This window comes from Phasianus colchicus, chromosome 1 (genome assembly GCF_987193195.1).
Source record: "Phasianus colchicus chromosome 1, bPhaCol1.hap1.1, whole genome shotgun sequence".
Lineage (NCBI taxonomy): Eukaryota > Metazoa > Chordata > Aves > Galliformes > Phasianidae > Phasianus > Phasianus colchicus.
This window is the reverse complement of record NC_143436.1, coordinates 91,907,958-91,932,052: the sequence shown is the minus strand read 5'-3', so window position 1 is coordinate 91,932,052 and position 24,095 is coordinate 91,907,958. Positions and strand designations below refer to the sequence as shown.

The following is a 24,095-nucleotide window of genomic DNA, read 5'->3' as shown; positions in this document are numbered from 1 at the left end:
CAGATTAACTCAGGTTGGAAGGGTCCTCTGGAGTCCACCAGCCCAGTGCCCCAGCTCAAGGCGTGCTTAACTATAATTTGCTGCTGAGAGCTTTCTCTAGTCAATTCCTGAGCATATCCAAGAACTGATGTTTCAAACCCATTTAGGTAACCTCTCCAGTGTCTGACTGCCCTCATGCTGGAATTTTATATACATATATGGAATTTTATATACATATATATCTATATCTGTGATTCTGTGATTCTGTGATATATAATTTGAAAAATGACCATCTAACAGCCTTAGCCAGTTTCCAATACACCAAAATTGCAGACAGAATACCTGCAGGAGTATTGGAGTACTGGAAAATAGTAACTGCCAAGCAACCAACATAGTTGGAAATAAATCAGAAATAAAATTTTGATATTATCAACCTGTAATGAAATATTTCAATAGGCAATCAATAGGCAATACTTCATATTGATGTAGTTAAAAAAAAAAAAAAAAAACATTTTAGAAGACACTAAAGAAAAGATATCAGTTGTCCTAGTTTCAATTTGGAAATTAAAAAATAAAAATAATTAACAGCAACAAAAAAAAAATCAACAAAACTTAACTAACACAACCTCAGTATTTTCCGGATACCTTTAGATGACCACTGCAGTTGAAGAAGAGAAAACAGGAAGAAGAACTCACTAGGTTTGACTAAAAAGAGATTGATTTTTGATTTAAACAACCTATTATGCTCTACAGAATGCATGACTTTATAAAACAGCCATTGCCATGAGTCAAGTACTTATTACCTCACCAAACCACAATTTTCCCGCACAATAAAAGTAAATATAGCTATCAGTACTTTGGACCAGTCTTTAAATTTTCTGACTCCTGTACTTACAGTGATCACTCAGGTTTTATCTCAAGATTGATCACCTGAATTTTCCAAGGATATTTTCTGAAATGCATTGCTAAGTAGATAGGGTTGCAATTAGATAGGGCTTCAATTTTAAAAGCACTGATATGAAATTCTTCAAATTCCTTCCACGTGTAAAGCAAGCTGCTTCTTCCTGGCTTATGAGCAGTAGGCAGGAATTTTGCTGAGTTCAGCTAAACAAGGAAGAAAAACAGGGTCTTCTGCACAGTGTGACCTGGTCACACTGCTCAAAGATTTTCATTTATTCCTAACTCTAAGCCAAGGCTGATCTCTCCCTAGTGGAAACAGCTATTTCACAAAGCTTCATAGCAGTACATACTGTTAGTACAGTTGTTAAAACTGCGGTCTTGAGAATATTCCCTCTGTTTTTACAAGGCTTTCCATATGCTTCTCTTTGCAGCTAGCTCATTTGGCAGCACACAACATGTTGGCAGTCTGCAATAATATGCAAAAAAAGTAGAAGGTTGAGACAAATAATAAAAATACTTCTAAGCAGACTGTATGGAGGAGGAAAGAGTAATTGTGCACAGATATCAGGATGCAGGGATATGGGCAATTGCCAAATTGCCAGCAAAAAAACTCCTACCCTGTTAACTGTGACTATAGCACCCCCATAACAATAGCTCTGCAGCCTAAAGCAAGCAGCTGCTTAGTTCAGGAATCAAAACAGCCCCTATACACTTGGGCAGTGCTCCTCCGTAGACAAAATACAAGAGGAAGCGCAGAGGGCAGCCTGATATGGCTATGCATACCAGCTTGAATGTGCATCCCTAGCTGATAGTCCAGACAACCATCTCCAGCCAAAACAGATGACTTTCAGAGTTTGTCTTCTTATTTTTCCCAGTCACCATCTATCAGAAAAAGAGAGGTACATTCCATATACATCTTCTGAAGTGTTTTCCAACACACTTATTCATGGACAATGAAACACCATGGAGTTATCTGGTGAAATTCTATAAACTAGCACAGAAAGACAGTGGATCTAGTCTCTTTTCATAGATGAGATGTTTCTCAATAATAAGTGGACAAAGAACATTTTTTCTTCCCACTAGTATAAGTTCTAAATATGGCAATGAAGGAATTTGATCTAGTTTATAGAATCATGGAATCATAGAATGGCTTGGGTTGAAAAGGACCATAATGATCATCTTGTTTCAACCGCCCCTAGGGTCATCAACCACCAGACCAGGCTGCCCAGAGCCACATCCAGCCTGGCCTTGAATGCCTCCAGGGATGGGGCATCCATAACCTCCTTGAGCAACCTGTTACAATGCGTCACCACCTTCTGTTTGAAAAACTTCCTCCTAATATCTAATAAACCTCCCCATTTCAGTTTAAAACCATTCTTCCTTGTCCTATCACTCTCCAACCTTGTAAACAGCTTTTCACCCTCTTGTTGATACGTTTCCTTCAAGTATTGGAAGGCCACAGTGAGGTCTCCCTGGAACCTTCTCTTCTCCAAGCTAAACAAGCCCATTTTCCACAACCTTTCCTTGTAGGAGAGGTGCTCCAGCCCTCTGATCATCTTAGTGGCCTTCCTCTGGACCTGCTCTAAAAGCTCCATGTCCTTCCTGTATTGGACACAATACTCCAGATGGAGCCTCACAAGAGCTAAGTAGAGGGGAACAATCACCTCCACATCCTTGCTGGCCACTCCTCTTCTAATGCAGCCCAGGATATAGTTGGCCTTCTGGGCTGCATGCACACACTGCTGAGCGCACTGCAAGCACACGGTTATGTAAGCTACCTCAATACAAATGCCTTTCAGTGTTTCAACTCTCCAAACAACTTTGGATAGAAAACAATTTCTAAGATGTACTATGCAGACCCAAAACCTACTTGCTTTACAACTGCAAAGTTCACTGCATCCCAGAAGGCTTTTTATGTATGAAGAAATGCTTCAATATTATAAGATCCAGCAGCAAACACATTTGAGTGCTATAATGTAAGGATTGCTCCTTCGATGCCATGTAAAATGTTGACCAATAATTTAATTAACCCAAGCATTAAGAAATTTAGTTCTGTTCTCTCTGAAGAAAGAAACTAATGTTACATAAAGACATTTAATAGATGACCCAAGATAGATCTATTAACATTGCCAAGGAGCAGAAGAATGTGGATGAAATTGAGGGCACAACATCTTCTTTAATGGTAGTTGCAACAAATGGTAGTTGAAGGACATGAATAAAACTGCCACAGTTTTCACCTAGACAAGTGGAGGATGCCAACATTTATCACAAAAGCAGTTTTAGAATTGGATCTTCTCCTCTACCATCTATCAAAAGCTGAGCTTCATTCCTTATGTAACTCACAAGAGTTTCAAATGGAAAGAACAAAGGAGACCTCAGCAGAATCTGGTATATGTATGAGTCTTACTAAGGCTGGTAAGTAAGCTTCCAAAGCAATCTACCTTAAGTACTGCCCACAAGTGCTGGAGCTTTGGTAAACTCTGCACCATCAACATGTGTGCAAGCACTTAGACCACAACTTGTCACATGAACAGACAGAGGTACTGAACAAACCATTTCACTGTTAGTAAAATATTTTCTTCTTTCTATTAGACTAAATATAATGTACTATTGCAGAACAAAATAATTCCCATAATGTATTATCTTGCCATCATTAGTTCACAGATTTGTGTACTATCAACAGCAGGATGGCCTATATGCTACAATTTTTCCAAGGACATTTTACAAGAGCTGGTGTGAAATACTCTGATACCAAAGCCTGTGCCGAAGCCAACTTTGCAAGTAGCTTTACCCATCCTATTACAAATCATAGTCCTTTATGCATTCAGAACAGAGCTCTTGGATTCCATGATTCCATGCGCAGAAGGGAAATTCATCTCTTTTGACATATTTGATCCTAAGAATTCCTGCTTACCCACAATTGCTGGAATTAAAAAAGTAATAATAATTTTTTAAAAAAGCATACCAAAAAATGTTTTTAAACTTTCAAAGTATAGATGCACCAAATGCACAAAAATGAGAATATGAACTGCACATAAAGGTTTTGATCTCACACTATTCAAGTCATAGGGAATTTTCTCAGCAACTTGAATGGGAGGAGGATCAAGCCCAGGGAGCATAATAGGGCACCTAGCTGGCCCTAAGGTATTGACTGTGAGCCCTATGTCCTTTTTGAAATAATATGTTCAACCCTCAGGCTAAATCGGCTGGCACAAATGATCTACACTGAATAGAATGCTACCAGCTCAGACCCTCATAGAAAGACGTGCAAAATTTGGCATTTCTCTTCCACCTCAGGTGCTGACTCACACAGTTATGTTGGAATCTCAGCTTCAATATGAAAATAGTTTTAGCCCTGAGTTATAGACAGCTTGAAAAGTTAAAGCCCTACGGGTGAAAAAATTAGACGTCATGCCAATTACAAATCTGAGGCTCACCATTTTTTGCAGAAAAGAGCAGTGATGTTCAAACTCTTTAGATAGAAGCCGTTTCTAAAACTCTTTTTATTTCACCTACTGATAAAAAATTGTAAAATAGAGATCTATAAAACTTTAAACATGACATTTATAGAAGCTCCTTAACACAGACAAGTAAAGTTACAAAAGTTATTTTAATTAATAGGAAGTTACATTATTAATTTCTTTGGAATCACAGTATTTTGCAAATGTTGCAACTGCTGAAGATAACAAAACACACCATTCAAATGTAAGGTTAATTCTGACACACTGAAAACAAATACAGAATAACTTATTCATTTGAAATCACAGCCTATGGAAAAGCAAAAGTTGCTTCTGCAACACTGCAAAGACTTTGTGAGAGAAAGAAAAGCCTGAGACAAGCTTACAGCCATTAAAGTAAAAGGGTCACCATATTAGTTTACATTTCATCAGCAGATCTGTTGTTTCAGACTGTAGCAAAAGTCTGATTACTTTGAAAGGTATAAAACCCACACTGAGCTAATCAACATAAAAATTACAGTGAAAGAGTTTGAAATGGCTCGTGAAAACCTCAGCTTTGGGAAATAAAAGCAAATTCACTTTTCAAAATTTGTTGGTTTATGGAGGAGGACATTTACATAAACAAGTTTGTTCATTCCATAATTCCTCTAAAAATAGGTCATATTTTTTTTCCTTTCTCACTCCAGGAAAAAAAGTGATCTGAGAGAAATATATTTCAGACAGAAAAAAAAGTGAAATAGTGCCATGACAGATGGTATATGATTTATACTTTTAATTTACTCCATGTCATACTTCCCCAAAAAGATGTAGCTGGTCACTACAGAAGAAGGTCTTCTCTTTACTTGCAAATTGGGTCAGGTAAAGAGATATGTTAAACTTCCTTGAGCACAAGTGACACAGGCAGAAATGAGAGAAAGTCAAAGACCCACTCACTTGGATCTTTCAGCATCAATCTAGACTGGGAGAATCCTGAGAAGAGGAGGCAAAAAATATAATCCCTTTGTGTCCTTGTATTGCAGTGTTTGCACTGCTTAAGAGCCACAACAAGTAACTGGACAGAGAAAAAACAATGGAAAGACCTCTCCTACAATGGCAAGGAAAGAGGATTTTCTTGCAGATACCTACCATTTCTATGCAGTGAAAACATTACCTTCTTTAAAAGATCATTAGTTCAGTTTATCTCCTCAAATTTAAACATTATCGTACTGTTTGGGGATTCTCACTGAGAAAAATTATGTGAACAGAGTTGCCAAAAAAGCTCTCATCAATTTGGACTCATCACTGTAAAAATGCAGTAATGAAAAAACTAAGTGAATGTTGCAAGAAAAAAAGAAAAAACAAAATTGTTTCACTCATATGACTGACTGAAATCAGGATCAAAGGAGCTCACTGATTTATTAGTGACATGTAATCAAGTGGGAAGTGGAGAAATATATTTTCAGGGTCAATAACAACAACACAATAGAAACCACAAAGCTAGATGCTTACAAATGTTAACACCTACACATTTCTAAGAACCCTTCTATAACTGTTAGGTCTTCCTGAGGCCATCCCTCTTCCATGCTGAAGAAGCTCAGACTTCAATCCTAGTTTGACACCACAGACACAATCACTAGAATATATTTTCCTTGAGTTTCTTTCACAGTTCTCCTGAAAAACAGTACTTCTAGGACACGAACAGCAGCACATAAAACCAGAGAAGATACTGGCAGGTTGTTTTGCTTTGCCAAGGACTACAGTTCACCATGGGCTAGGGAAGCAGCAACAGCCAGTAGTTATCTAGAGAGAAATTCATTATGCAAGCCATACAGAGAAAGACTAACACAAACAAAGGCTACAAACTTTTCAGTGGCTCAGACAGAGGGTTAAAACAGCAGCAACAAGATTACAAAACTCCCAGTGCACTACACCATGTTATGATGTGGAATAGCAACAATCAAAATCACAAAACCATAACAGGAGTTTTACTACTAACTAACAAACAACCTTTAATAGCACAGACAAGACCTACCAAACAACCAAAAATCAAGTTGGTTGGCTCAATGGCTCTCCTAGAGCTTTAGACAATAAGTTACCTCCAACTATGACCTCTAGTTGCATCTCAACATATGACTCTTCCAGTGGAATTCTACATTTCAATAATAAACGGTATTTAGATACTTCTGGAGAATGACATTCCCAACATCTGCGGGGAAGGTACGAGGAATGTACCCGTTCCCCCGGAGGGAGGTGTAGCAGGATTGGTCTGCAGGTTGCTACAGGAAGGCAACACTACTACTCTAGTCATTTTTGGCTCCTCTTATCAGATGCTTATGATAACACAACCAGGCGAGTCTTCTGTGGCTAACAAATACTGGTGGAGCAAATAAATAGCACGGGAAAGAGCTAGCTCTCTTTCAATGAACACTCTTGCAGGGTGGAGCCCGATGCTCTCCAAAAGTGAAAAAGCTCCTGGGTCTCATCAACAAGCAAGATACTTCATAACACTCACAAGATCCCTTTTTTCCACCCTTGGCACGTTGTGCTCAATCAGAGGCCACAGTCTTCCCCTGTACCCTGCCTGGACAAGACTGCAAACCCCATCCGCTTAAGAAGCAAGCATTAGGCCGTTAATTCTCAGCAGCAGAAGGCTCAGAAATCCCCATGCTTCTGACCTGCCATAACACAGGCCACATACCAAACACTTGTGGTTCAAAGGCAAGCTCTGTAAAGCATGCTTAACATCTTGGTGAAATCCCCAGGTGGATGGCAGTACATTTTAAATAGTCTCCTCTCCTCTGAATGACCTGGATAGAAAATGCACTGCTGAGTGATTTTTTAAGGCTTTACAGGGATGTAGTTAATTCCTCTTGCCAGGAAAAGCTTTATAGAGCAATGATCCTAACCTCTGTCTGAAAACACAAGACAAAGCAAGGGTCCAAGAGTCAGAAATCAGCTCAGGCTATTTTAAAGTTTACTCACACAAGGCAAGAATACACCATAAAGCTAACAGGTAATAAGATTTGATAAATATTGAAGAACATTAAAATAATTTCAGCTGTTATGTAAAACAAACCCTTCCGCAAGCAAAAATGCATATACACATCAAGTGTTTAAAACAGGTCTGGTATCTGACTATTCCCTGTGCTAACTGATACGCAGGGAGGACACTGCCTCTGGCACTCATCTAGTCTAAGCTGCATGCATGCCCTTCCACCATGCAGCATACAGGGATCACGTTAGAATGGTGCCAGCATGTCACCTCTTTCCTCAGTACTGTTTTCAGCACAGATATTCAGCACTATGAGACAAATAGGTACTCTAAGATGACAAACATACAAAGCTAAGAATAAAAAAATACTAACTGCTGGGAGTAAGTTTTTAAGAAAAGTAAAATACCAAGCAAGATGTGTGCATTGCTCTCTAAATGGAGAATAAAAAACATCATTTAAATCCAACAGTCCACTAAAATGAGGTACTGTTGGGCCTTACAATTGAACCTGTAAAACTCAGCTTTCAAAATCTGAAGTGGAAACAAGACGCACTTGCAAAATACAATCTGATTTTTAACATCAGTGCTTACTCTCTGTGCTCTTGAAAATATTAGCGATGTTTCCAGACAAACCAAAAGACAAACGCAAGTATGTTCTTCACCAATAAACCATCCATCAATAATTTTGTAGTGATTTATTTTGCTCTATTTAGAAAAACTTGGCATCCTTGCACCATGGTTTTATCCTTGGGCGCCCAAGAAAGGAAGCCACTATTTAAAGAGGTACAAAATCATCCTAGAAGGGGTGCAAAGGGTAGCTGTTCTGCATATCTTAGAAAGCACCCACAGAAGAAAAAAAAAAAAAAAAAGAAAAGAAAAGAAAAAAGCTAGATTCTCAAAGTCATCAGGCAAGCTTCAAAAATAAAGGAGAGACAGCTGTTGATGTAGTCCTAAGAAAATGAGCATCATATTAAAATCTCTCTGCCCACTCTTGTCTCAGCTGCTGATTCCCATTCCCACAGATGGCCTGCCTGCTCTGAAAGCTTTCTGTAGGATCCTGTGCCAAAAATTGTGCCTGGAATGTCAGCAAGTGAAAAGGAAAAAAAATGAAACATAATTTGCTTTCAAATTTTTGCAGATATAAGTGTCAAAGAGCAAAGACTATTCAAAAGCACCACCCAAATAAATGAGATTTTTACTGCATCTGCTTGTCTCTCAGTAGCACAGCCAATGCTGGAAAACAAGGAAGCAACAGATGAACTTGCCTACCTGTTGTGAAATATAATACTGTTGTAGCACATTTGGAAAAGGAAACTAAATAATGGGGAGCAACTCACCTAGGCATCTAATGCTGTCAAAGGCTGAGCTGCAATGGAAAATGCAGGAGCTGAGTGGGCAGCCATTGGGGCAAAGAGAGTAATGCTGTTCCCTGAACCCATGGTGTCTACCTAAATGAGGTCAGAGGGACACAAGCCTTCGCATATATGAGGGTGTGATGCATGTCACAGACAGACATGGCGATCTACCCACTGTACTTGTCTGTATTAGCAAGTCAATTTTACATTCCACATATCAGTAAGTGCTGTAATTTTGGTTTTGTTTCTGACACAAGCTCCCCCATGATGTACAGTTGCTTCCCACTTAATGTCACTCCAGTGATCATCATCATCATCAAAAAAAAAAAAAAAAAAAAGCACATTTTGGAGTTTTCTTTGTTTTGCTTAGTGTGGTCTCTCTCACTTCTGATTCTGTGAGTTTGCTCTATGACTGTGGCTTTTCTCCAGAAGACACAACAAAGAGGGTGCATGAGATTAGGGACACCATAAAAATGTGCAGTTGAAAGATGCATCAGACAGCTAAAATCACATGTATAGACTGAAATAAGCTTTATTCTCATGTGGAAATAGAGAAAGCCACAATGAAATAGATTTTGACAGCAAAACTTAGCCTGAAATTTTTAGTGATGAAGTTGCAACTCCAGCTACTTTACAGTTACCACAGATTTGATTTACAGCAGTATACAGAGACCTTGAACCATTCCACCTCTCCTTGTCATACTTATTTTTAAGCAAGATATTTACTTTGGCAAAATTTAAGCAATTCTCTCAACTCTTTTTTTAGAAGATTAATTATCTGAAATCACTTAATGATATTCAACTATTGTGTGAAGCATAATTGACTAACCTAAGGACTAAAGACACCGGCTATTATCAGTTAAATGGTTTAAAACACATTTTGCAGATGTGGTCACAGCCAGAATCAGTAACACAGCACACATACTCTCAAAGTAGCAATCTCTTGCTTTGCTACTAAAGTGTCACGTATCACTTCTCTCAGGTTTGGATGAGCAAGGGGCTAATAGACAAATTGCACATGAAAAAGGTATGTCTAATATATGATGTCTAAGAATGCAGATGCTTAAAGGACTACTTGGAGAAATTTAAGCAGCATAGACATTGTACAGTTTTTCTTCCCTTACTGACCTGGGATTTCTATGTTGGATAAATCTAACAAACTAGTTCTACAAAATTCACATAGAAAAGGGAAAGGTGTAAGCTTCTCTTTCTTGTTTTGAATCTCCTAAATCTTATTTTGAATATAGCATAAGTGTGTTTCTGCAATTCCTGAAAAAAAAATCTGGCATTGTTTATATTATGAGTCTCATAATGTGAAGCATTTCTTGAGTTTTGAGTGGGAAGAGAAAGCAGGAAAAGGAAACTGAATATCAAACATCACTTCTTTCAAATGCAGATAATCTACTGTGCTTAAGTTTTTCTTGTCAGTATATCTAGTTCTTGCCTATGGCAGAAAGCTTACTGCTTTTCTAGAAGCCTGAAGAAACAGCTAATACTAAATGAAAGACATTGTATTACAGATAGCCAGATCTCATTGCAGTTTCCTGCATTTCCAGTTCATGCCAATTCAGGTTGCTGAATTTACCCAATGAAGATGACAAATTTTACTTGTGTCGGTTCTGAGGAATGGGCACAGAACTAAATTCTTCAGCTGCTTACTCATGGTTCAAAAACATGACATTCATCAGAACAGCTTGCTATTTGCAGTAGGAGAAAGTAGAGAACAAATCAAATCTGGAAGCATTGGGTTTTTGCTATTAAAAACACTAAGATCAAAATTCAAGAACAGGTAGATAAGACACTGTGCTCATTTACTCATGGTAATTTTAATACTCAAACATGAAAACAGCAGCAAAATTGCTGACAGACAGCCAACAAATCTTAAATCAGCAATGAAACTATTTTCTAAATCTGTGCTATGTTGTCTAGTAATTAATATCAGTTCAAAGTTCTGTGGGTGTTGGGAAAGTTGAAAATGTTGTGCCCTTTCAGTGAGGGTCACAATATTTCCCTGGCCTGGAAGACAATCACTAGTCCCTGATCTTGAACACCTGAAAAACCTTCAAAAATGGCAGCATTGGAAGAAGAAAAACAAAACAAAACAAAACATGGTGTTTAGAGTCTCTTTTTTAAATCTGGGTTCTGTTCCTTACAGCAAGGTTATATCTCAAACCCTTCTTTACAGAAGAAAGGGACAGAACGTAGATCCAGCCCTTTCCTGAAACTTTGAATTCAAGGAGTACAGGAAAAAATACTTCCTTCTTCAGCTACAGTTGGTTTCACAACCATGGCTATGCGTATCATAGCACAACAGCTTGCCTCTGGAAGATTCTACCATCAATGGGAATGGTAGGTACAGAGAAGAATTTAGCATCCAGTGTGCTTGTGATTTTGCAGATTATTTGGTTGAGCCCAGTCATGCCTGTTACCCATGAAGTTACTTTAAAGGGAGTAATTCTGATATAATCTGTCATAGTATGAGACAACATCAGTGAGACTTACGTAAAGCTGTCCTAGTGTGAAGTCAGTGATAGTACAGCTCTCTTTAATAGCTCCTACTTGCAGAGGTGTGCTGCTGTGCCTGTTATGCATACTGTCTTCACGTAAAGAAATTTCTTAAGATGTTCTTGCAGAAACAATAATTAGAAGCAGCAGAAATCAGTGCTCCTACTGGTGTCAGTGATGGTTTAGGAAGACTTTCAACAAGAATCTTTTCATCCCCTGTGACAACGAAATGCCTTTTCAGAAGAATTATAACTGGGTGGTAAAAACAAGATAGCAAACAGTTTCTTGGTAACTGATGAGCAGAAAGAACTATTCTGAAATAAGCCAGAGAGTAAAATCAGCCATAAGACTACAATAAAAAACAAGCATATATTTCTACTGCAAAAGAAGAGAGCCTGTATTCTTGCTGATATTAGTATCTTCTTTGGTTCTGTTATTTATCATTATTTATGCGGTAGCACTTTAAAACCTCAGGCTTGAACAGGGTTGCCATTAAACAAACAGAATAAAGATATGCTGCTCCCTCCTGTTACATGCGGTAAGTTTTGTTAAATTATTTAGAAAACATTGCTGAGGAGACAATTCTTCCTGTTGTTTTAGATATGTTTGGGTTGAAAGGCAACTACAATTCATCTGTTAAAAGTGCTCATAAAAGTTAAATGTCTTGATATACTGCATTAAACACATCTACTAGATGACAAGTTTTTATCAAAACCAAAAACATACCCTATGTCAGTAACCCACATCAGAAGTTGTACGTAAATGCAAAGATCCATCCATCTCTGGTCGGCCTTTAAGCCAACATCCCTAGGTACAATTAACACAAGTGATTGCTTCATGGAACACACTGTTTTTTCTAATACAATATTTCTTATTTTATTTTGAACACTGGATACACTTTTGGACATAGCATTTCTCCCCCTAAAGCACTATAATTCAGTAATCCTTATTGACACAAGATCCATTAGAAGCTTTAAGTAGTAAATGCTCTTCATTGATTAATCATTAAAATTAAATTAAACAATAACCTTTCAATATTGAGTTCAGTAGCAGTGTCCTGCTATGGTTTGGTTAGTTAAGCAGAGAAAGGCTGGTATCCAAAGTGAAGCATACACTCAACATTTTAAGGATTTCCCATTTGGAAGAAGTGCTATCTACAAGCTTTGTGTATAACTAAATATAAAGCATCTCTCATTCGGCTAGCGTTCCTCTCATCTCCAGTATAAGAGATGGAACAAGGATTACTTGAGATTAACATATTTAGCCTCCACACTTGATTAATACCATTTTAACTGAGTCTTGTTAGCAATTTGAGAGCAAGAAAAAACACTTTGAGGACCAAGATCTGCAAAGGTGAAATTCTGTCATACTGTTGCACCATCTAATGTTATAATGTATCCTTGCTGCCCTTCCTAACCCTTCATAACTTGCACATGGCAGAAAAGTGATTGGTACAAGACTGCATTAAATTCAAATATGTGAGTACCATTTTTCAAGTGTCAAAGGCACAGAGCAAGGTGTATGAGGCAAAAAAAAAATCAAACCAGTGGAAGAAAGCCCATAAGTGATGTGGAACATTTACAGGGACTACAGAATGAGAAAGACTTTCTTCGGTCTGTCAAGCAGACATTCCCCACAAACATTTATTCTATTTCACCACCATCACAATGGTTAGTTGCAGTTATGAACTCTCAAAGTGATATCAGAAAAAGCAATGTAAATAATAAAACTAATTTCTGATTGCATTCTTCTAATAAAGGCTGACAGTCAAAACCTGCATCCATTTTCAGTTAACACAAAGTGATTCATAGGATAATTCAGTTTGGAGGTTTCTAGTCCAACCTTCTGCTCAGAGCAGGGTCAGCCATGGGATCAGACCAGGTTATTGCCCTAAAGCTACCAAAGATGATGCAAAGGGCTGGTGGAAGGTAGGAAGAAGCAGAGGAAGGAGGAGAGTGAGAGCTGTCAGCAACATACACAGCAGCTAAGGGACAAATCTGAAGCTGGTTCACAACTGGACTATGGCACAGTATTGCTGTACTCAGTGACCCAGCATAGTGCACTCAGGGGCTCTGAATATTATTCTTTGCATTTCTTCTGCTATGTGAAAAAAGGCTTTTGTTGGCTTTCATTTTTATGTTTCTAAGAAAGGCCTATAATTTCTCAGGAAACTTGGGAAAAAAACTGTATGGGCGTACTGACTCCTCTTGCACAAGCCACTGCATTTGTCAAGTTGCTTGTCTCAGATGCACATGCTATAGGAAGTAGGTGGTGATTTTTTTTTTTCCCTACAAACCATGTGAGAAAAATCCTAGAGATAAGTGCCTAACAAGAGATATATACATCTGCTATACACAAGAAGAAGGTAGAGGAAACAAGAGAAGCCTCTGTTTCAGCCCCCAGGCATCACAGAATCACAGAATCGTAGGGGTTGGAAAGGACCTGGAACAGGCTGCCCAGGGAGGTTGTGGAGTCTCCTTCTCTGGAGATATTCAAGACCTGCCTGGACACCTAATTGGGTCCCTTCCCAACCCCTACGATTCTGTGATTCTGTGACCTCCAGAGATCATCAAGTCCAACCCCCCTGCCAAAGCAGACTCCCTACACCAGGTCACACAATTAGGTATCCAGGCAGGTCTTGAATATCTCCAGAGAAGCAGACTCCACAACCTCCCTGGGGAGCCTGTTCCAGTGCTCCGTCACCCTCACCTAAAGAAGTTCTTGCGCACATTTGTGCGGAACTTCCTATGCTGCAGTTTCTGGCCGTTCCCCCTTGTCCTGTCTCCACATACCGCTGAAAACAGTCTGGCCTCACCATTCTGCCCCCCACACCTTAGATATTTATAGACCTGGATCAGGCCCCCTCTCAGACTTCTTTTCTCAAGGCTAAACAGACCCAGTTCACTTAGTCTTTCTTCACAGGGGAGGTGCTCCAGGCCCTTCACCATTTTTGTGGCCCTCTGCTGGACTCTTTCCAAGAGATCCCTGTCTTTTTTGTACTGGGAAGCCCAGTATACAGTACTCCAGATGAGGCCTTACCAGGGCAGAGTAGAGGGGGAGGATCACCTCCCTTGACTTGCTGGCCATGCTCTTTTTAATGCCATTATTAGGCCACCCCAGAATGCCATTGGCCTTTTTGGCCACAAGGGCACACTGCTGGCTCATGGCCAACCTGTCGTCCACCAGGACACCCAGGTCCTTCTCCGCAGAGCTGCTGTCCAGCAGGTCATCCCCCAACCTGTTTCGATGCATGCAATTATTCCTCCCCAGATGCAAGACTCTACACTTGCTTTTGTTAAACCACATCTGGTTTCTTACTGCCCAGCTCTCCAGCCTGTCCAGGTCCCATTGAATGGCAGCACAGCCTTCAGGCGTGTCAGCCAATCCTCCCAACTTCATATCATCAGAAAACTTGCTGAGGGTGGCCACTATACCCTCATCAAGGTCACTGATGAAGATGTTGAACAAGACCGGACCCAGTGCTAACCCCTGAGGAACACCGTTAGTTACAGGTCTCCAACCAGACTCTGCACCACCACCGACGACTCTCTGTGCTCTGTCAGTCAGCCAATTCTCAACCCACCTCATTGTCCACTCATCTATCCCACACTTCCTCAGCTTTGTTATGAGGGTGTCGTGGGAGACAGTATTACTACTTCAGATAAAAAAAAGGATCAGCCTCATATTAAAGCCGTAAGTAATGCTGTATTTCTGCAAATAAACAGAAGTCATTTAATGAGAAGTCCATACAGATGCAACTGGGTAGAACTAGAACTAAAATCTTTTCTAAATATTAAATTGCATAATAATTAGGGAGTTGGTTCAGTGTAAGAGTTTTGTCTAAATATGCAAGCTCAGATTTTGATTTGAAGAGTAAAGGTTGAACAAAGGGGAGGTAAGTGTAAGAACCCTTAGCCTCTGATCACTTCTCAGATATCCTCTTGAATACGAGTTGCTTTTTTCTTGTACATCCATTCAGTAATCTTTATATCAATGCTGGATGAGTCAGCCACAATAGCTAGCCATCGGTAAAGCACAAATGAAATACTAGCATGGACGTAGTACCTTCGTGGAAACACACTAGGAAAACATATGCTTTAGTAAGCAATAAGCAGGATTCAAAAATTAATCCCTGCAGTGGCTGAAACATCACATCAAGATCCTTTCCTCCTTAGCATGATAGCAATGGCTATTGGATAGGGCGAGGGAGGAAAATACTTTGAATAAATAAGACTTTAAACCAATCCTTTTAAAGATAAATAGCAGGCAAATGTGCAGAAATTGCAAAATGGGATGTTATTTTATAGCTCTTTTTGAATAGAGCAAGACTGAATATAGATGGTTCTTCCTGAGTTTCTTTTCAGGAAGAATTAATGCAAAATGGAAGATTATCAGTTGTTCTAGAAGGCCAACTTGTCAATGTTAGATGTGTAGGAGGAAAAAAAAACAGCAACAAATAAGTATACGTGCACATAAAAAACAGCAAGACAGATTTTCTAAAAGTCAACTAAAGATTTTAGAGATCATCTGTTAACTTAAGCTTGACTGGAGTGAAGAAAAGAAGGGCAGTTTTATAGTAGAATTAGGACATGTATTTTGTAACACAGCTATAAGCAGTTTATAAGCAGTTAGGAGTGTCTTTTATGGGGAATAGCTGTGTACCCAGATGCAGTAAAGCTCTTACAATAACTATGAAGAGTTGTACAGAACTCTCTGCAACTCCACCTTCACCTTTCCACTCTAGCTTCTCACACTTGTGCTTCCAAGCCAGGTACCATTTAAAATGGCAGATATTCACGCATAAGCCTGAGAGCAAGCTAACATGCATGTTACAGGAAATCTCTTCCAGCACAATGGGGGAAAACCACTTCCGTAATTCAGCAAAAACTTTTGCTATGTGACAAACTCTTCTGTTGCTTAAGAACTGAAATGAATTTCTTCTTCTATAGCCTTCCAATATCCAGCTGCAGTATACACGGATCTTAACAGACACGCAATTGCAATAGTAATACAAATTCTCTAATAAAATGGAGAATCTTTTTTTTTCCTTCACATCAAAATGATTTTATTCCACCAACTGTAGCAAAGAGCAATACTAATAAGAGAAAACTGCCTTGGGAGAAGGGAGGACTGCACTTTCCACAGCTGGAAACCTAATTCCGACGTTTCCACATCATGTTCACGGAAGTCAGAAAGCCAGATTTTGAAAATCTTATCCTCTGTTCCCCTTCTGTACAATTAGTGCTGTACTCTGCACGGGACAAATGGTAAAGAAAGGGAATGTTGCTCAGTACAGTACTTGTGCTCACTCCTAAAAGAGATGCTAATTTGCATCCACAATAACCCAAGATGCTTTTAAGCAAGCCTAGCTACTATCTTCCAGAAGTTAACCGCTTGATAGATTGCAAATGGAAGTTCTCTTACAAGATTTTCTGTGGTTCCAAACAGTGATTCACCATTAAGTACAGCTCCAACAAACCATAACCTCTTCCTTCAGTGATGATTTATTAAGTGATTTTCCCACTATAGCTTAGTCAAGTTTTTTGACCATCACTGCACAGTCAAGATCACCCTAAACTGGAATCTATTTCCTACCACCTTCAGTGTTTTTGATGTTTAACTTGACAGAGTAAGTCAATTACCGACCAGATTTAAGAAGCGTAAGGGAGGGGATTCAAGGTATACACAGTCTGATTTTACACACCTACACACTTAGCACATACGGAGCAACTTACTGCAACTACAAATGAAAGAATGGGAGGGAAAAAAGGTAAAATAAAAGGTTGGATATGCCCCTATATTTATTAGCCTCCTAAAATAGTGCTCTGAACACTCTAAAGACAAAAAGAGGCGGACATGTACCTGCAGACACTGATTGCCTGATGCACCCCAGGAAACCATTATTGTTCCTATTCAGCATCACCTAACCTAAGATGGTTACAGAGCCTTTTTTTTGTTTGTTTTGTTTTGTTTTTTACAGGAATTACTGATATTATGCACTTTTTGCCCTTGACATCCATAATTAGCAGCACTTGGATTAGGTTTCCTTGTTAACATTCATTTCCAGGGCAAGAGAGAAGCTCTAGATATGAATTCTAAGGGGAAGCTAGATATTAATTCCAATACTAAAATTAATTTGGAACATGCATTGACTAAATGGGACAACATTAACACTATATATAAATATCTATGTTTTTATCTTTACTAAAAATTTTAATCGTTCAGTAACAAATTTCCTTAGGAAGCAGATTTACAGTAGATATACAGTACCAGGCAACTCAGAAGAAACAACCAATAGGGAAGTTGGTTTAATTATACTTCATCGTTAAAATGCTCAGAATTACCGATAAGAATACAGTAATTCACATCTAACTATTTGATGTTATAAAAATCAATTAAACAATTTTTTTTTAGTGAGAATACAAATAAATTAGATTTTAGATAGCTAATTTTTCTATTTAGATATATATAATTTATATTATTATATATATATAATAAAACTATCACCAACTTAACACCTAAGAAAAAAAAATTTGGCTTGTCATCTACATACACTATCTAGAGTATTAACAGCAGGTTCTAGTTGCTGATTTTGTTATAGAAATAGATTACCAAAAGAAGCTATGTACCCACATATAGAGTAGCTAGAACATAAGCACATATATAAAGAAGACTGCATTTACAGATTTAAAAATGTGTTCAGTACCTAAATGCTTATCAGACCATCTTTCCACAGCTTCTACAGATCTGCTGAAGTTGCAGAGGGCTCAATTACAGATGGCTGTTTTTAGAGGGAGATTTATCAGTAATCCTAACATACAGGTGGTGTCTGCAAAGACCCTTGGTAATTAAGCACCATACATGTGATCTTGCTGACCACACATGGGCAGAATCAGCCTCTGGAACTCTCAGCAGCTGAATCCAGAATGTCCCTCAGAGCTGCCAGGTGGCCTTGTTCTCTAGAAGCTTCTGAGACAGTACACTGTGCTAACAAGATCTTGTGCTTCTTTAAGTTTTCCCCTCCATCTCAGTTCCCAAAATGAGAGGGCTGACTATTCAAGCAGTAATTTATTGTCATGCCTAGAGATCTTCATAAGAAATGAAAAGGTGAAGAGCAAACACTAAGTACATTCAACTCTCCAAAATCCAGTACACAATTAAAATAGCTGGGATTTTCCATTGTTTCAATTCAATTTACACAAAAAATAAAGAACACTTAGGAGAGACACTTAAGAGCAAACAAAGCTGTGGAGACCACACATTACAGGTTAAAGTCAACAACCAGATGAGTTCCACATAGACACACAGCCACTTCAGCCAAGGAGGGGAGAGAATCAGAAGGGCGAAAGTAAAACAACTCATGGGTTGAAATAAAGACAGTTTGTTGGGTTTTTTGTTTGTTTTTTAAGCTGGGGAAAATAAAATGAAAGATAAGTGATGCAAAATGGAACTGCTCACCACTTGCTGACTGATGCCCAGCCAGTCCCAAAGTAACAGCAACCATCACCACGTTTATTGTCCAACATGTTGCCATATAGCATGATGTATCCTTTAGGTCAGTTCTTCTAACTGTAACCTCTCCCAGCTTCTCGTGCCAGCTCCATGTTGGCAGAGCAGCATGAGAAAAGGCTTTGATGCTGTGTAAGCACTACTGGCAGTAATTTAAATATTGGTGCATGATCAACAGTGTTTTCATCAAATCCAGTATAGCACCATATAAGCTATTATAAAGAAAATTAATTCTATCCCAGCCAAAGAATAGCACACCATCACAGAAAAGCAAACAGAAGCCATCATTCAGGTCACCTGGTAAGAATAGGGCTTTAGCTGGCACAATTTAACACTAGCATAACACACACAACCTACTCAAGAAACAGAATGAGAAACCATGTCTGAAGCATCTCTACAATCATTTGATTTCTTGGGTTCTTCAAAATTCTTCACATGATGGGACTGTATTCCTGCTCCAATGGTTACTCTTCAGACTCAGTCACATATCCCTTCCACAAACTTCTCATAGTTCCCTCAGGACTAGTATCAGACAAACATGGAACAGCTTCCTTAAGCTAAATGCAAGCAGCAAAATCTCATACAGCACACAGATTTCCTTAGCCATCCCAAGCAGAACAAGCACTTGACCTTCTGTTAGACATGTCATTGCTCTCACCTTGGATCCAGCACTGCTCTGTCTTGCTCCAGCTCTGAAAGGCAAATCATTGACTGTTGCTTCTCTAGTGGACTTTCACAGTTCTCTTCCCAGACATTTTCCTTTCCAGCTGCAACACAACAACTTCTGTGAGCCTTTTCTATTTATAGAGGGTGGGGCAGTATCTGCTGCCAGTTTTAGGCACAACTAAATGGTGCATTAGATTGTGGTAGTACACTTCATGTTGCACAAATCTGAACCTGAACACAGAATAGGATTAGTACATATTTGCAGTGGCTTATCTGATATAAAAACCTAAAACAGTTGATATCACCTTGAGCAAGACAAATATGCAATACTTAGTAAGAAAAGGAAAAAAAAAAAAAAGAGTAACTAAAGAATCAAGAGATCCCTTGATATTCAGATGGTGCAAGTGAAATCAGAAGCTCTTCTCCTAGATCCAAGTCAACATGCACCAGGGATATACTTGTCTCCAAAATACATCTCTGCAGTTAACTTGAAAAAAGATCAGGAGTCTGTCTGTCTTGGTTTTTAATTAGTTTACACTAGAAACAAAAGGTAGTTGGGCTCTTTTGTAACATTCCATTAACTCATGATGTTGCTAAAGGCTGAAAGGTTTAGGAAGATACAAAAGGGAATGTAAACAAAAGTAAAAAGCAGAAGTTAAACAGTGAAAGAACATCTTAAGGAGGCATAATAGCTGAAGACTCTGTAATACTTTGAAAATACCTTAACACCACTTTCTCTATGTCTTTCTTACAACAGAAGACAAACAGCAGCATAATGATGGCATTACATTAGTATCATTGACAAATATATAAGTATTATTGACAAATCTCTCTGCAGTGAAGAAAGCACCTATACTTAGATTTTCAGCTGTGTAAGCCCTGAAGGGACACAGATGTCACAAAGCTTTGCTGAATTTTATAAGGTAATTTTTTCTTTTTTTGAAAACATAAGTAGTAAATTTATTCTGTAGTGGATAGAAGAGGATAAAGGGAGAGGTTCCTGCTTTGGTAGGCTCAAACAGAACAGGAACTGGGCATTCTTCCTGCTGCCTTTTTCACCTGCTTAAATTTTTATTCTCACCTAGAAATTCTTGTGCTTGCACTCCAAGAGGCTGTTTGGAAAGAGAGGTTAGCTTCACACTGTAAGAAGTATGATGCTAAACAACATGAATCACCAATGCAGGACTTCTTAATAATTCTGAAGAGAAGGAATTTGCCTGTAGATTTCTTAAACATTTGAAGTACCTTGCTGAATGTGTTACAATAGAAGTGACCATGTGAAGATGACCACATTTTTGCAATGATTTTTTGTTTGTTTGTTTTTTTGGTTTGTTTTGTACATGCAGGAAATAAGATGTAAGTGCTCCAGGAGTAAACCAGGAACTCCATTATTTAAACTTATGTACAGTCATGGCTTGCCTATAAACATTATGTTTGGGGAACAATCCCCAGTTGGCTCAAACAGGAGTCAGCAGGTGATCAATCCAGATGAAGTTAAAGAAGGCTAATGAGAAGGGGAAGTAAAGAGCGGAAAGAATTCAGCAATACAGAAGAGAAGGTGGCTAAAGCAGAGTTGCCTGACACACTGTAGTACAACAATCTTCAGTAACAGCAGTAACACTGAATGCATTTTTAGGAATTTTACTGAAGTTAAAAGAATGCATCATAGGAAAAATGGCACAAAAGTACAGTCAGCTGCATTTTTCAACATCCCTTTTCTACTAAGTTAAAGCACAGAATGGGAGGAAAAGGAGTCCTCTGCTTTCCCTCACAGAACAGTATCTCTGAACGCAGCCGACATGAAGCAGTCAGCTGTCTGCCTGACTGCTGTCATTCTCAGGATTGATTTGATACAGATGACACCTGTATAGCTGATAGCTGCAGCAAACTGCAGCTTCAGGACATCCATGACAGACACCACTCCTGGAAGCATTTTAAATACACCGCTGTTTTAAGTCCCACGCTTGCTAACAAGGTCACAGATGATAAAGGAGCCAACTTGAGGGCACTGTGCACGTGTGTGGTCTATTATGGTCAGAAAGAGCCACGCTCTCACCAGACATAAAGAACCACAAGCTTATGGACTTTTACAATCTCTAATTTGAAGACTCCAAGTAAGTTTCCGGCCAGGAGCCAGACATCGCAATCTCTGCTGAGGGCTGCAGATCCTGGATTTATGGCTGCCTTACATCACCACAACAGCCATTAATGGTTGTGAGTTACCAGCAAATTTGGTCTTGAAGAGTTATTTAATGTACCTACTTCCTAAATCATAGTGAAATGTGGAATAATGGAAATCTTGCAAGCCACCTTAGCCTCTACCACGCTATCTCCAACTATTTGGTGTACCTGGGAAAAAGTAACTGCCCATATATAGCAATATAGCTCACAGGGCCAATTTTCACCTTTTTACTACCATTTATGCTTCTTCATAGTAACTGTATCCTGGACAGCCATGTGATTTGCGGTTTTTATATGCAACTATAAATCAGGCTGCATTTACTACTGGGAATGAGAAAGGCAGAGGAGAAATGAGCACTCAGATATAAAAGAAGCCATCCATTTTAATAATAAAGGCAATTACACCAAATTTTCTAAGAACAACAATCTATAGCACCTTCTGTTCAGGTACTCTATTGACTTACATTCTGCTTAATAGGTACTGCAAATACTTTGCTTAGCAGAGTATGCCCCTGGTGCACTTGATATTTCCACATTCATCTTATTGCCATTTCATTAAGACAGCTGCCTAATCTGCCTCCTGTAATAATGGCAGCACATCACAGATGACATGGAAGAACAGCTTCTGAAATGAAAACTAGGCTGTAGGATATTTGTTAGCTTCTACTTATCCTTCCTGAATGTAAAGACAACATAAGGTTAACTCAGCATAGATAGAAACTTTTGAAACATCTGATAATTTGTTGGAACTTCCTAATTTTCTAGCAATAAATAATAAATGATCTTTAATTGAGCATGTACATGCCTTGAGCAAACTGAACTTTTTAGATATTTGTAAGATTTTTTTGTTTGTTTTAAGGGTACGTGTCTTGTTATTAACAAAGAGTAAAACAGCACTGAACAAAAGCTGTGTATTTATTCTCAGTACAGCAGAGCTTTGAGGATGGTATAATCTTCCACTCAAATTGCCTCAGTGTTTTTGACATAAAAACATGAATAATTAAACATTCTCTAATATCATGACTTATACACCCTCTGGATATAGCTCTCAGGATTACTCAGATTGCATGCAGTTCTTACACCTGCTTTAATATCTACTGAAAGAAATTATTCTCCAAGTGATTTCATTGGGCTTAGGATCAGATGTTAAGACTTTTATCTCCATTAAGACAACGTGTGTGAAAAGGAAGCCAAACTGATGTATTTATTTCAATGACATAGGCCGCACTTCCACAGACAGTGGTCTGACTTGCCAAGTCCGTTCCATTCCATGTCCTGTACAATCAACAAAGAATAAAGACTGATGATCTTTGCCAGGTTGGGCCTGATTTAAACTGATAGCCTGGAGCTGACAGACTTATGCACCCCATTAGAGTATTTCACGGTGCAGACAAATGGTTACAAAAGCATGCAAAAATAAATGAATTTAATTTGATGAAGACACCTTCTTACCCCCCGCTGATGTTGATTCCTTCAACTATGCAGAAAGAAATCTGCTGCCTGCTGATGAAAGATAATATATAAAGCAACAGAAGAAAGAAAAAAGAATTCTAATGACACAGACTCTCAACTCACTGCGTGGGGTTTTATGGTCACAAATCCTATTAGCATTAATCAGCGTATGATGATGGGCTTTCTAACATGTTTGGTCTGGCAGACAGAACCTGCCCAAAGCTGAAAATTGGAACTTCGCAGAGCAGAGAAGAAGAAGGAAGGACAGGTGAAGACCTCCCCTATCTACCAAAATACCACAGCATAATTTGGAAAATACTGAAGAGTTCATTTTCTATGCTGACTTGTCTAAAGCACTGCACACTAATAAGCAGCTGTCATAGAGGTGGGTAGAGCAATAAAATCCCAACAGTCAAGCTGAACTGATGCAGTCCATTACCTTTTGAATCGTGCCCACACAGGTCTCTCAACTGAATGATTACAGCAGTACCAATGGTCTGTGCACTGCAGTGTTGTATTACAGCTCTGGTTCATAAAATTTTACAACGTATAAGTAAAAAATTAGATGCTACTGAAGACATAGGCATTTCTCTTTCACACATGCAGCAGACGTATCCAACGATGGCTGATGAATTTCTAGGAAACTGGCCAAAATCTAATACAATACAGCCACATGGATCTCCTAAAAAGACATCCAGCAAAAGTCTTGCTTTTGAGTATTTGCAGCTGATATTACAATTATGTGGCTATCACTGAACTACTGTTTATCCTTATTCTTTATTTTGGAAGTAGTTCAATGAATTTATAGGCAGATGAGCCAGAACCAAAATGAACACTTGCTGGCCTGCATTTTGATACAATCAACACAGAAATGAGAATTCCAGCCAGAGCTACTTAACTAGAAAACTACACAACACATATAATTCTGAGCATGCACACAATCTAAACACCTCCTTTAATGACACAGGATATCTTTTCCTAAAACACGCTTCTGTTCAAATAATATCAATGATTACTTTTGTTAGAGCTGATCAAATAGTATTCCTCAAATACTGACTCTGGTAAATCTGAGTGTGCTTTTAAATTGTGAAATATTCACAAACCATCACCATCTGTTTG

General features: G+C 38.7%; 1 long non-coding RNA gene across 2 annotated transcripts in view; it reads right to left on the bottom strand.

The window, feature by feature from the left end:
* Window positions 1–24,095, bottom strand: part of LOC149919850 (uncharacterized) — a 49,355-nt gene that overhangs the window by 11,350 nt on the left and 13,910 nt on the right. For both annotated transcript variants that reach the window (XR_016463719.1, XR_016463720.1), the window contains exon 2: window positions 19,336–19,444. This is a non-coding gene — a long non-coding RNA (uncharacterized LOC149919850). The remainder of the gene's footprint in view (window positions 1–19,335; window positions 19,445–24,095) is intronic.